Raw genomic sequence first — 13,771 nt, forward strand, 5'->3', positions numbered from 1 at the left:
CAGCGACATGGTAGCTTTGAAGAGAGAAGGTGCTCGTGGCTGCTCACAGTGGTGGGCAGCTCTGAAGCCTTTCCACTCCTGACAGCAAAGCGGATTGCAGCCACAGAGGGGAGCGATAGCGCTCAACTCATTTAGTTTCTCTGGAAAGTGACTGCGATGCTGGAAAGTGTTGCTTTGTGACGCTCTCACACGTTCCCATGAGCATGTGTGGAAAAAAGTTCAGAACAATGTGTAAACCTATGAAAGGGTTGACATGTGGGTTTTTATTATATCAGACATGCAAAAAACTGAACAAACCAACTCACTGAATTAGTGGAATTATTGTTCATCCTGAAGAAGTTAAACAATAATGGGATGAAATGTCATTATATATATGGTGGGGGACATATTTTGATATCTGGGAGTCCTCCTGCCTGTTGCCTGTATTACTAAAATACCTAAGAATATTAATAGTGCCCTTCATCTTTGTTTGAGCACATTTTAAAGCTCTCTGCTGAAACTGCTTGAGATCAGCTGCCATGTCACATAAGACATCTGCAGGAAAACCTTCCATAAGACGATGGCGTTAAAAAATAAGGTTAAACAGATTGTTTGTTTAATAATTGAACACAAACAACAATGTCCAATGATGTCATGCTTTGTATCAGCTAATTAAATGGAACCACCACCCACCCTTGATTCAGAGCAGCTCGGACTGCAGCGGTCGCCCTCAGCCACTTGGAATATGCATGGACCAGTGCAACACTTCAATTAATTTGTGTAATGGATACAAATATAAAATCAAAACACAAATTAAACTTACTGTGAACAAAGAAATGGACAAATAATGTTTTAATTTAATTTAGAAACATTTAGGGAACAATCAATTTGAAAACTGTAGTCAATACAAACATTTCAGATTTGAAATGGAGACGTACAACATTTTTATTTGTCCCTTTTTGCCGTCACTGGATGTGAATACACGAGGCTGTGATCTGACACCAGGACAGGGAAAGTTTCTGCCCCAGAGGACCACTTCTAGGCGACTGTGGCCTCTTAACCTGCTGCCCTTCGACCTTTGCAAACCAAACAAACCACAAAGCCCATGATTTATCTTAAGGACACGGACACAAACCATCAAGTTCATCAGGTTATTTACACAGTTTGACTGATCGGATATGTCTTTGTTGTCACCTGTTGTCCTCAAGCTGTCTTAACATTTCAATCTGAATCTGGCAGTAACTATCAGCTGTTAACTAAGATAAAGTTGTTTAAGTTTTCAGATCAGTCCTGAGTCAAATCCAAACAAAACAATGAAAGCCGTCATGATCGCTCCATTATTTTCGCAAAAGACACAGACCACAAGCCTCATTTATAGCCCAACAAAGCTCACTTAGACTTGTCTAAAAATAGATCAGCGTGGGAGTATAAAAATAGAGCAAAAAATTTAGTGTTTTGGGCAAGAGAGCAAGCAAACGCTGAGGCCAGCACTTCATCTTCTGCAGAAACTTTTGTGTCGAGTGCATATAAACGAGGAAGCGTTAGGCCGCACAGCACGACTCTGTGAACTGTTTACTTGCTTTCTGATAATGAGCGTTTGAGTTTGTGAAAGTGTGGCTATGATATACAGTTTTTTTCTGTAAAAAAAAGAAGCATCCCCGACCAAAGCATGCATACCAACACAAGGAGAGATTTGACATGTCAGTACTTATCTAGTGTTTGCTCCCCGTTTGCAGAATTCTGAAGACAGCGCACCGGCAACCAAATCCCTTCCCTTCTCTTTCCATCTCTATCACTCGCTGCTCTCTCCCACAGGGTTTCATTGCAGCAACAATCAGTTATCCTTTTTTTTATTCTGTCTCTAATACTTTTCGTGGATACGCTTGTTCTCCAGGGTGGGTGGTTCTGCTTCCAATTTTCTCCCCTTTCCCATCCTGAGAGACAACGCTTCCAAAAGCCAAACAAATGCAGCCAGAAGAATGTAGTACGATTATGTATGTCCGTGACTCAATGTTTCTAGTGTGTATTTCAAATGTCTTTGTGACTGCGATAGCGTTTGCATTAGGTCGCAACACTTGATACAGAACCAAGATTTCTTTGAGATCAACAAAAAAAAAAACCCCAACAAAACTGACCAGTATCAGTGAAGATGAATCAACACACAAGTAATCTTCAGTCTGATTTAAACTCTTTCCACATCTGCCAACTTCCAGCACCGCTTCAAATCTTCTCCTTTTGAGATCAAATATGAACACACTTCTTTTTTTTCTCTATACACAGCTGCTCATCATTTCTTAAGCGATAGACATTTTGTGGACAAATGTACAAAATCTTACCAGTTTTTGGGTGTTGCCGGTTCAGGGGGACTTGCCTCCTGGCTCCTGGAGACTGGTGAGCTCAGGGAGAAGGTCGCTCCTGCTTTGACAGGAGATCGGTGCTGCAGGGCTGGAGTCCGGCTGTGTGCTGACAAAAGGGGTCACACAGTCAAACTGCTTGGCATTATGAGCTCCTTCTGACTTTTCTGCATCTCACACTTCCTCTCATGTGAGCTCAGCTTGTTCGCTCTCATTTTCTCCCTCTCTCCCTCTCTCTCCCTCTCTTTCTCTCTCTCTCTCTCTCTCTTTCTCTAGCACTTAATCACACCCCCTTAACTTTCTTTTTCAGAGGAGGATGCAGTTGCTCTGTCCTATCACCCCCACCCCCCACCCCTCCAGCGACTTTCTGCGAATGCCGCCCTTGCACTGGAGGCTCTGGGGAGGGTGGGGATGGGGCTGTGTCTGTCTGTTGTAGAGACAGAGAAAACAGAGTGCGACGGATTGCCACTTGTATCTGACAGACAATACCAGGAAGTGTTGCTTCAGGATGAACAAAGTACACGAGACCAAAATGATTAAACAGCATCAGGCATGAATCACTTGAATAAGTTGCAGCAGTCGCGGCATTTTTCCTCATACTGTGAGCGAGAAATACAATAAATTGGTGTGTTTTTTTTCTGTAGTTCAAAAGCTTGTTGCAATGTACTCTAGTTTTTGTGGTCATGGGATGATGGTATGGTTTCATTTAGATGCGGTTATTTATGTCTGCAGTAGCTGTTTTTAGGACATCTCCACAGCGTATTTGCCGTAGAGCACTCTTTCTTGCTTTCTCCCATAGTTTTTAGACAGCCAGGAAACTCATTGAGCATAAAGTACACAATAAACACATTTTTTTATCACTTATTTGTGCTTATCTGGCAAGTATAATACTTTGCACCAAGCTTTTAAATAAATACCTGCCCCAGTTACTTCTGCACAAACACACAAATGGAGCATTCAGTAAGATTACTGACACAAGGTGACATGTTTCACACTGCCAATTACATTTCAGCTCGCGTGAAAGCCAGGAAGCTGGTGATTCAGTAGAGAATAGCTCCACAGTGTCACAAATTTCTAACTAATTTCAGTTTCAGTATGATCTTATTGTTCTGAAAGCAGACTGGCGAGGCAGCTGCATCCATCAGTCCGGACTTTCATTTGAACTTGCCCGGACACAGATCAGTAGCTAACGCAGATTATAGCAACATGTCATGAAATTATTTGCTCAGGTTGAGTAATTTGGGTTGTTTCCTTTGAAATACAAGGTGGAAAAAGGTAAGTAACTCTTTGTGCTTTTGTCAGAGCTGTCACCAGTGAGGTCCGTGCGGAGCATGCATTCATATAAATTGTCAGTTTTCGACAAGTGCAGCGAATCTTCTATGTTTTTATTACAGTTTCATGAGTGTTTTGTACTGCTCTTGAAAATATAAATGCAAAGAGCATGTTTCTGCAGAAAACGAGTCAGAAATATAATTTCTATAGGAGGTAGCACACTAAAATGAGACCAGCAAATATTATTAATGTTTCAGGACTCAAGTGAACTGATTTTAGACTGTGATCAGGTCATGGTTTCCTCCAAGAGGTGGACAAATCCTCTAACCTTCACCGTTGTGTGGTCTGCCCCCCCGCTACCGTGCTAAGAGCTCCGTTCAGATGAAACTTCATCCTTTGGGAAAACACACTGACCAAAGGGAACTGGTCTTCGGGGGTTAGTGACCCTTTGTCTGGGTGGCGAGTTAGAGAAAGTCTGGGGCTGGTTCTCCTTGATCCCAGTTTCTGCACAAATAAACTTGGAAGAAATTGTGATATTCAAGCCTCTGAAAAATCTTAAGAAAAACAAAAACAAAAACAAACCCCCAAAACAAACAAAATTGGGATATAACCAATACATCTAATGTAACACTACATTTCTGCAAAGTGTAGCCGAGAAGCAAGTATTACAGTGACTTTAAATAAAAGCTGTTGCTTTGTTTTGGCTTGGAGTTATTTCACCAGAATGTATTTCCAGTTCATGTGGGTTTTAACATGTATTACAGAGACTCATGTGATGAGCTCACTTTCCAAACACTTTCCAGACATGATCTGATGCAACCCCTGAAGGTTGGCCTCCTTCACTTGAATTGGTGCAAACAGCTAACCTGTTCTTTTTGGAGTGCAGAGAGGGGAAAAAAAGAGAAAATAAAGACTTCAAGGCTGATAAGAAGCATGTTAGGAGCCCTTGAGGAATACAATAGGGATCTGCATCTGGAAACACGAGCTTGCGAAAAGTCCCTAAATATCAGTATGGGGAGGAAATGCAGGAAAGAGGGGCACCTTTATCTGCCGGAGCAGTTAAAACAAAGCACCAAAACAGGAACATTCTGGACACAGCTTATCAGGTTGCGAATTACCATCTCTTTTCCCCGCAATCAGGTTCTGGTGTATTCACTTTATGATTGCCTGTGATGGCATTTATAACATTTCAGGAATGTAAAGACATTTTGATTTTCTTCAAAAGGTTCCTTGGTTCATATCCTTTTTAGTTTATCAAGAATATTTAGATAGCGTCACTGGTAACACTGAGTTTCAGACTTAAACAAAAATGACATTATCTCGATGCTTCGCCCATAAAAGTGTTGTTGTCTCCAACCTGCTATTCTCTTAACAATCTAACAAACATAGATATAATGTTTCTGACTGAAATAAAACAAAACAACAACGGCTCTGCAACTTTTCTCTGAGAAGTGGGTCAATCTTCTGGAAACGTTTTCGGAGTAAATATTATTAATGTTGAGGACTTGCAAGAGGCCCATGTCCTGTCCAGTCACATGTTGCTATCTGGGTTTATTAATAGCAGCTAGAAAACACAAAATGCAAAGCATAAACAAGAACTCCAGGCCTCATGTTGATTGTATTTTAAACCATGTTTAAACCAAGTTCTTTATTTGATTTGACTATTTCTGAGCAGCTGTGGAGTTGTGTTGCTAAAACAAGAACTTTTAGACCTTCATTGAACTTGTTTACAGGATAAATACAATAATCTGATCTATCTTTCTGTTTCATATTTTTTATTGATGCAAAAGTAACAGAGGCACTTACATACGCCAGGGCACTTAGACAGCAATGAACATGGTTGTATGCATCAGAGAGTTTAAATGTACATATTTTTTTAAGAACAAATAACGATAATACAAAACAAGACTAGATAAACAATACAATAAAATCGACATAGTCTGTATGAAATAATTAACTGGGCATATGAACATAAGGATAGACAAAAAGTAAAGATCTTAAAAAAAAAAAGAAAAAAGAAAACCCAAGTAAAAAACAAAAATAAAAAATAAAAAATAAAAATAAAAAAGGGTGTGTGGGGGGGGGGGTTACGTTATCGCAAAAAAGTCCATAAACGGTTGCCATTTATTATAGAATTTGTTCAAGTTTCCCCTTCTTGAGTATTTAATTTTCTCTACTTTTAAAAGGGACATAAATCTGATCTATCTTTAAGGAGAACAAAAAAAACATGTGACAGCTTTTATTGTTTACTTTTAAATAGCGCAAAAATAAAAAAAGGCCTGTCGACTGAGACGACCTCTGGAGAGAGGCGTCCACCAGTCCAGTCAAACATATTCACGTACATCTGAAAATGCTGAAAATGCTGGCTGTTGTGCTTCTCAACTTTCCATCAGCCCCGGCGACAAAGCTGACCAGTGTGATGCGGCGGTGGGGGGGGGGGGGTTCCTGAAAGGTCACGGTTGTTCCAGCCAGACCAAACACTGGCTAATTGCTTTGTTGTTTGTTGGGTCAGTGCCTGTTTTTGTCTTGAACCTTTCCTGTGTTTAGCATTCCCAAGTATATTACCTGAGCCTGCGCCTGAAAGATGAGGAGGACAGTCGGGGGAAGTTTGAACGCTGGAGGACAAAGGAGGTGGAGGTCAAGCACTGCAAATATGAAGGCAGGGGGTTGCAAGATGGATGCCGTGATTAGGAACGCGAAAGGGGCCCCTTGACTCTCAAAGTCTGTCAGGCTAAAAATAGCCGGGGTAGGAAGGTGCTTGTGAGACCCGGGAGGAGAGGACTGGAGGGGACGGGACGGACAGGATCCACAGTGATTGGTGAGAAACAAACAGCTGGGAGAGTGCATGTGTGTGTTTGTGTATGTGAGGGGGTTCTGCTGCACACAGCTGCACTCTGTCTTTCAGACTTTCAAGTTGTGAGATTGCCTCTTTCTCTTCCACATGCACACATGCATAGCAGGAAAGAGCGTTGAGGGGTCCTGACAGCCAGAGCCTTATAGAATGAAAGAATGTGCAACATGAGGCAAAGGAACAGCTGTATAGAGGCAGGCAAAGCAGGAGGGTGGAGTGGAAGGGGTGGAGTGATTCACAGCCAAGAACTAAAGGACGGCTGCAGAAAGGTGACAAGAAAGGAAAGAGAAAAAAAAAGCAGGGGTGGGGGTGCTTTCTGAGAATGGAGATGGTGAGCTTCTCTGGAATCAACAGGTTTATCGGTTTAAGTCGTCAAAAACGTCAGTCTTAATCAACTCCAGGACCTTCTGGCCGGGATGGGAAACCCAGCAGATGTTTTGCTCAGCTGTTGCAGAACTGATTCACAGTTGGGTCAATGTGCCTCCTATTAAAGTGGCTCTCTGTAATGAACAGCCTTGGGAACTTGAACGACCCAGAGAGGCTAAATGAACAAACCCAGTGCAAGGACAACAAACTGCAGATCCCTCTGTGTGTGTGTGTGTGTGTGTGTGTGTGTGTGTGTGTGTGTGTGTGTGTGTGTGTGTGTGTGTGTGTGTGTGTGTGTGTGTGTGTGTGTGTGTGTGTGTGTGTGTGTGTGTGTGTGTGTGTGTGTGTGTGTGTGGGAGGCAGGAGGTAGTGGAAAAAACATGAAGTCACACTGACAAAAAGAGCACTAGCTTTTTTGTTATGACTCTGGACTCTTGACACTCATGTTATTTTATGTTCCTTATATATTTACATTTTTGTGCGTTGCTGTAATATATGACAAAGATATTGATCTGCGTATTTGTTTTGGCATGGTGACATTGTAAATAAAAGCATCTTCATGTGGTTTATTGGTGGCACAACCATTTGTTCAGAAGATAAGCATTTTTTTTTACTCAGCCTGCATCATCATCAGCTAGAGCCACAAAGTCACAATCAAACCTTCACGCAGATATCAGTTTCATAGATCACGCAGCCTTAGTTTTTATTTCTACCCTTTGTGATGTTCCAGCCTGTAAGTGCACACCTGGATTTTCATACGCACACATTGTTGAGAGAGTTTTTTACCTCTGAGGCTTCACTTCTCGCAAAATCCGCTCCTCCTGAAAACACCGCCGTCGCCGTGGTTGGAGATGACACCTATCGAAGTATTTCAGATATGTTTGATGGCAAGTGTCTGCATGTTTTTTGAGGTCGAGGTTGTATAGAGGCTACATGTCACAGTGCACCTGTGTGCTGGCGGAAATGCAGCTCCCCTCTTAACCACAATGCACACACACGAACATACACGAATGCACACTGGCCACCTGTACTGTCTCTTATAAGTCTTGTAATAGTTGTTGTGAACATATTGTGGCTGCAACTGTGTCTTATCACCTCCCCATGTCGATCTTTAAGTGAAACATCCAAGTACAGAAACAACAGACTTTTTATCCAGAAGGATTACGTTCATCATAGCTGAATTTATATTTTTGTCTGTTTGATTTTACCTTAAACCTAAAAAAAACAGTCAGTCAATTAGAATAATATCAATAACTGTTGTCTCATACATGGAGATGTGTAGTGGTGATGTTTTTAATTAATTTTCCTTCTGGGATTATAAAGTATTTTACATTGAATTGAATTATTAACCATGAAATTATTTAGGCTGGAAAGTAAAGGACATCTGTTTATATCTTAATAAAATGAATTTTGGAAGGTTACATTTTAGTTAAAGTGTAAAACAAAAAACAAAAAAACACTGAATAATACACTCAAATCTCTCCAATTTATGTAATTTCCTTGCTTTGATTTGCTTTCTTACAAATAAAAACTGGAACATTGATGCAAACCGGACAAATGTAATGTAAATGTCAGAACCAACACTGATTATCTGACAATTTATGTGGTGGACAATGAACAAAAAGTAGAGTCAAATGACATTTCAATTTGCCTGGTGACCTGGGGAAGGATTGTATTTTCATGAAACTGTGGCGCATTTAAATTGGACGTCAAGTGGCAATTTTTATTCATTTTGGACCGATCCAGTGAATTTCTTCATTAGTCTTACACTTACTAGTAAACAGTTTGTGCAAGTATTTGCTATTTGCAAGTTTGTTAATTTACTATGTTACTTTGGAACAATAAAGACAAATATCACAAGTAGCTTGGAGGCTGATTATCTTGGGGCTTAAGTGTCTTCTGATGCAGCATTTCTGTGAGGGGGTACTCTGGTTGCTGGTCAGGAATGTAAAGCTCCAAATCATTTTTTCAACAATGACAAGTCCTGGCAGACATGTTTGAACCAGTTTTGAACCAGCTCTGCAGTGTAAAAGTTGGCAACCACAAATATTATGTGCCAACATCTCTGTTTATGACAGCTGTAAACAACAGGTGCATAAGCAGCGGTAAATGGTTGCTTGTATGAACAACTATATGTTTCTGTGAGGTTTTAAAGGAAACAACAGAACACTTCTGCTGTTTGAGTGATCAAATTCAGTAATACAAATTACTGTTTGCCCTCTTCCAAGCGTCTCCGTACACCCTCAATTCTTGCACTAGAATACATGCATACCAGCTACTAGAACAGTGCTGATATATGAAACAGCATCTAATGTCAGAATAGAATCAGCTGAAGTTTGGATTTCAGTCTGTCTGAAATCCAAACTTTCGCTTTTAAAATTAAAGGCAGTGTAAATCCCATTTTCCTGTTGGCAGGCTGGTGACATTATAAACCACATGGCTCCTTTAGTTTTATGGTAGAATCTGACCAGTATATCCCCACACCTTGTTTACTTTGCATAGAAATACAACACCTCCTATGTAAGCATATTTTAAGATTAATTTAAGAATTCATTGTTGCAACAGTTTAGATAAATCTGAAAACAAGTTATTGACATTGAGCATTTCAATACTTGTGGCATTTCATCCATCTATACTCATCAGTAATGGTATAGAATTTTCATGCTTTTCTAGCACCAAAAAAGGTCCTTGTTCCAATAACACGCCAACCTGCCGCGGTGTTTGTGGGCCACTGCTGGCAAGTTTGGCAGATGCAAGTTGCTCAGAGCAATCTGCTCTAACTTGCACAGCAGACAAGAAGGCTTTGAAAACTAAAAAAACAAACAAACAAACAAACCAAAAACCCAAACTCAGAAGTTTGAGTGTATATTCCCATTTTAATGGAGCCTTTCTGAAACAGTACTGTGAGCCGTCCTATACTCGACAGTATTGAACTGTAACTTTTGAATCTCCTCCCCTGCATTAATAACAACGTGTTCAAGTTCATTCTCACCAACTTCATCAGCACTACTTGCCGCCTCAGGAGACAGCTGTCTGGAAAACAATTACTATTATAAGTACACCCATGTGTGAAATCAAGTCTGGAGGCAGGTCAGTACCCTAACCCTGGTATTCTTTAGACATGTCTCTGTAAAGTATGGTTTTGTATTCTCTTACTGGAAAATGTACAGGAATGTATGAAAAGTCCCTGGAAAAGATGTTGTCCTGACGGCATCGTTTGCTTTTAAGTCTCCACGAACATTTCTGCATTATTTATTCATTTCCACACCCTGGATATGTTGCCAAACCATCAAGGATGCTGCCAAGTATTAACTACCTTTGTCAAGGCCTCTGATAGATCTCAACGGCATCACAAGCCATGATTCTGGCTGTCTAAAGATGGTCCTTTTTGTGTTTGGTCCACACCACACAGCATTCACTCTCTCCAAGAAAGATCACCTAGTTATTTGTTAGACAACAATACATGTTTTCATTGAGTCGTGTCGAGTCGTTTCACGGTGCGTCGTCTCGTCTCGTCTCCTGTCATCTCGTCTCATCTCATCTTCTGAGGTCATAGCAAATGCCGCTGCCTCTAAACAAGCTGTACCAGCTCCTTCTGAAGTGCTCATTTACAATTGTTAGAAACACCAAATGAATGGATGAATTTGCATTGAAAGTGGTGGAATGGACTCGATGTAGAAACACACACCTGCCTTAGTGTTTCATAAATTATATTACACAATGTCTGCAGACCAGTGAAGTAATGTGAAAGAGGGAAGAAGATGTAATGAGGTTGATGATGAGCAGCATTTTTGAGGAATTTCTCAACACTGACTTGCACCTGCACACCATCTTTATTTGTGCAAATGGACTTCCCCCTCTGCTATGTTCTATTTTTTTATTTCTGTTTCTGTATGTAGGGCAGGGTGACCACAGTGCTGGTAAAGAGGTTGACAGGTGTCCCCCTGCCTCTAACTCAGAAACTGTGGTTTTTACATGTAAACTACTCCACTGCAGTGACAGAACATACCACCTGATTATCATTTAAACCAGAGTTATAATAGTTTTACATTTTTTTATTATTTATTTTTTATTTCAATTTCGTTTCGCAGTTTGTTTGATTAGTTTAGTTTAGTTTTAGTGCATCAATAGTTTTAGTTTTGAAAAAATTGGTTAATTCAAGTTTAGTTTTACCCTTCGTTCTAGTTTTTGAGGCAATGTTTGAGGCAGAGCTTGTGCGTGAGGTCGAGAGATACCGGCTAGAGATAGTCGGGCTCACCTCCACACATAGCTTGGGCTCTGGAACCAGCTCCTTGAAGGGGGCTGGACCCTCCACTACTCTGGAGTTGCCCAGGGTGAGAGGCGGCGGGCTGGTGTGGGCTTGGTTATAGCCACTCAGCTCAGCTGCAATGTGTTGGAGCTTACCCCGGTGAATGAGAGGGTTGTTTGCTTGTGTTAGGGTCAGGGAAAGGTCTCTCAGTACCCAGCCTTCTTGGAGTCCCTGGGAGGGGTACTTGATAGTGCTCCAACTGGGGACTCCATTGTTCTACTGGGGGACTTCAACGCTCATTTGGGCAATGACAGTGAGACCTGAGTACCTCAAGTCTCTGGATGTCGTAGGGCTGTCTTGGTTGACACGCCTCTGCGACATTGCATAGAGGAAGGGGGATAGTGTCGCTGGAGTGGCAAACCAGGTTGGTAGTACCTCTTTTTAAAAAGGGTGACCGGAGAATGTGACTCTTCTCAACCTCCCCGGGAAAGTCTACGCCAGGGTACTGGAGAGGAGAATACGGCCAATAGTTGAACCTCGGATTCAAGGAACAATGCGGTTTTCATCCTGGTCGTGGAACACTGGACCATCTCTATACCCTCCGCAGGGTGCTTGAGAGTTTATGGGAATTTGCCCAACCAGTCTACATGTGCTTTGTGGATCTGGAGAAGGCATTTGACCGTGTCCCTCGTGCCATCCTGTGGGGGGCGCTCAGTGAATATGGAGTCCGGGGCACTCTATTAAGGGCTGTCCGGTCTCTATATGATCGGAGCAGGAGTTTGGTTCGCATTGCCGGCAGTAAGTCAGACTTGTTCCCAGTGCTTGTTGGACTCCGGCAGGGCTGCCCTTTGTCACCGGTCCTGTTCATAATTTTTATGGACAGGATTTCTAGGCGCAGCCAGGGGCCGGAGGGCATCCGGTTTGGGAACCACAGGATTTCATCTCTGCTTTTTGCAGATGATGTTGTCCTGTTGGCTTCATCGGACCGGGACCTTCAGCATGTGCTGGGGCGGTTTGAGGCCGAGTGCAACGCGGCGGGTGTGAGAATCAGCACCTCCAGATGGTTCTCCATCGGGAAAGGGTGGCGTGCCTTCTCCAAGTAGGTGGAGAAGTCCTGCCTCAGGTGGAGGAATTTAAATATCTCGGGGTCTTGTTCACGAGTGAGGGAACGATGGAGCGGGAGATTGACAGATGGATTGGTGCAGCATCTGCAATTATGCAGTCGATGTACCGGACCGTCGTGGTGAAGAAGGAGCTGAGTCAAACACACTCCCACCCTCACCTATGGTCATGAACTTTGGGTAGTGACCGAAAGGACAAGATCGCGGATACAAGCGGCCGAGATGATTTTCCTCCGCAGGGTGGCTGGACGCTCCCTTAGGGATAGGGTGAGGAGTTCGGTCACCCGGGAGGAGCTCGGAGTCGAGCCGCTGCTCCTTCACATTGAGAGGAGTCAGCTGAGGTGGCTTGGGCATCTGTACCGGATGCCTCCTGGACGCCTCCCTAGGGAGGTGTTCCAGGCATGTCCCTCCTGGAGGAGACCCCGGGGAAGACCCAGGACACACTGGAGAGACTATGTCTCTCGGCTGGCCTGGGAACAGGTGGAGCAGGTGTCTGGGGTGAAGGAAGTCTGGGCATCTCTAGTAAGACTGCTGCCCCTGCGACCTGGTTCCAGATAAGCGGAAGAAGATGGATGGATGGATATTACATAACATAATGATTAGTGTCTTTGATCAAAACCATTTGATTTCTAAATAACTGCATACCCTATAAACTGCCAAGTATATACATGTGAGCAATAAAAAACATTATTTCAAATGTTTCATATTGACAATAAAGGCTGTGAAGCAGAAATGACAACACAACGTCCTGACCATGAAGCACAGAGGTAGGAGTATAGTGATATGGAAGTGCAAACCAAAAACTGTCGCCGAGTTGGCATGTATAGATAAAATCATGAACGCTGAACAATATACTGAAATAAACGTAGATCACTCACTGTCTGTATAAGTTTAGCAGAAAAGGGATATGTTAACATAACATTGACCTGTGCCATGAGTCTGCACCGGCCCACATGGTCAAAGTAGCAACTGATCATTGTACACACCTTTTAAAGCCTATATTTAAATCTTTAAAAGCTCTGTATTGAAAATGTGTTTTGTTCATGTACGCACTTTTTCAGTTTCTGTCTAGCTGCCTGCTGTTTGATAGGTGGCCATTCAGTTTTACTCATCTCTCACTTAATGTGACCCAGCATTCCACCTAATCTCATTGTTGAACTAAAAATAATCAGTTGTTTACCATTTAAATAACTGCAAGACATGTATTTGTTTATGAATTGGGCCCTTTTATAAACAACAGTGTGGTTTTACTTCTGACTTCTTTTATTTGAATAAATATTTATTACACCATCAAGTATGTGATGCCCTGACTCAGAAAGCTCAGCTTGGAGATAAGATTATCCAGTCTTTTAATCATGCATATACCGTTAGCAAGGCAGATACTACACCCCACAGCTGTCTAGCAGCAGACTGCATATACAGTATAACTATTACATATTACATATACATTCACATATACATTCACAAGTGGTTTGCCTACCACTGCAGAAAAACCCGCGACACACACATACACACTCACTCTTGCACATCCAATGGTTTTATCTTGAAACTTGGATTTTGCTTCATCCACAGACGCTTT

At 42.1% G+C, this 13,771-nt stretch overlaps 1 protein-coding gene across 3 annotated transcripts in view; it reads right to left on the reverse strand.

Moving 5' to 3' along the window:
- Positions 1-2,506, reverse strand: part of LOC133448825 (histone deacetylase 7-like) — a 49,061-nt gene extending 46,555 nt beyond the window's left edge. For all 3 annotated transcript variants that reach the window (XM_061727720.1, XM_061727721.1, XM_061727718.1), the window contains exon 1: positions 2,316-2,506. The gene's annotated coding sequence lies outside the window, so the exon portion shown is untranslated. The remainder of the gene's footprint in view (positions 1-2,315) is intronic.
- Between the last annotated feature and the right edge of the window lie 11,265 nt (positions 2,507-13,771).

This window comes from Cololabis saira, chromosome 8 (assembly GCF_033807715.1).
Source record: "Cololabis saira isolate AMF1-May2022 chromosome 8, fColSai1.1, whole genome shotgun sequence".
NCBI classification, from domain to species: Eukaryota; Metazoa; Chordata; class Actinopteri; order Beloniformes; family Belonidae; genus Cololabis; species Cololabis saira.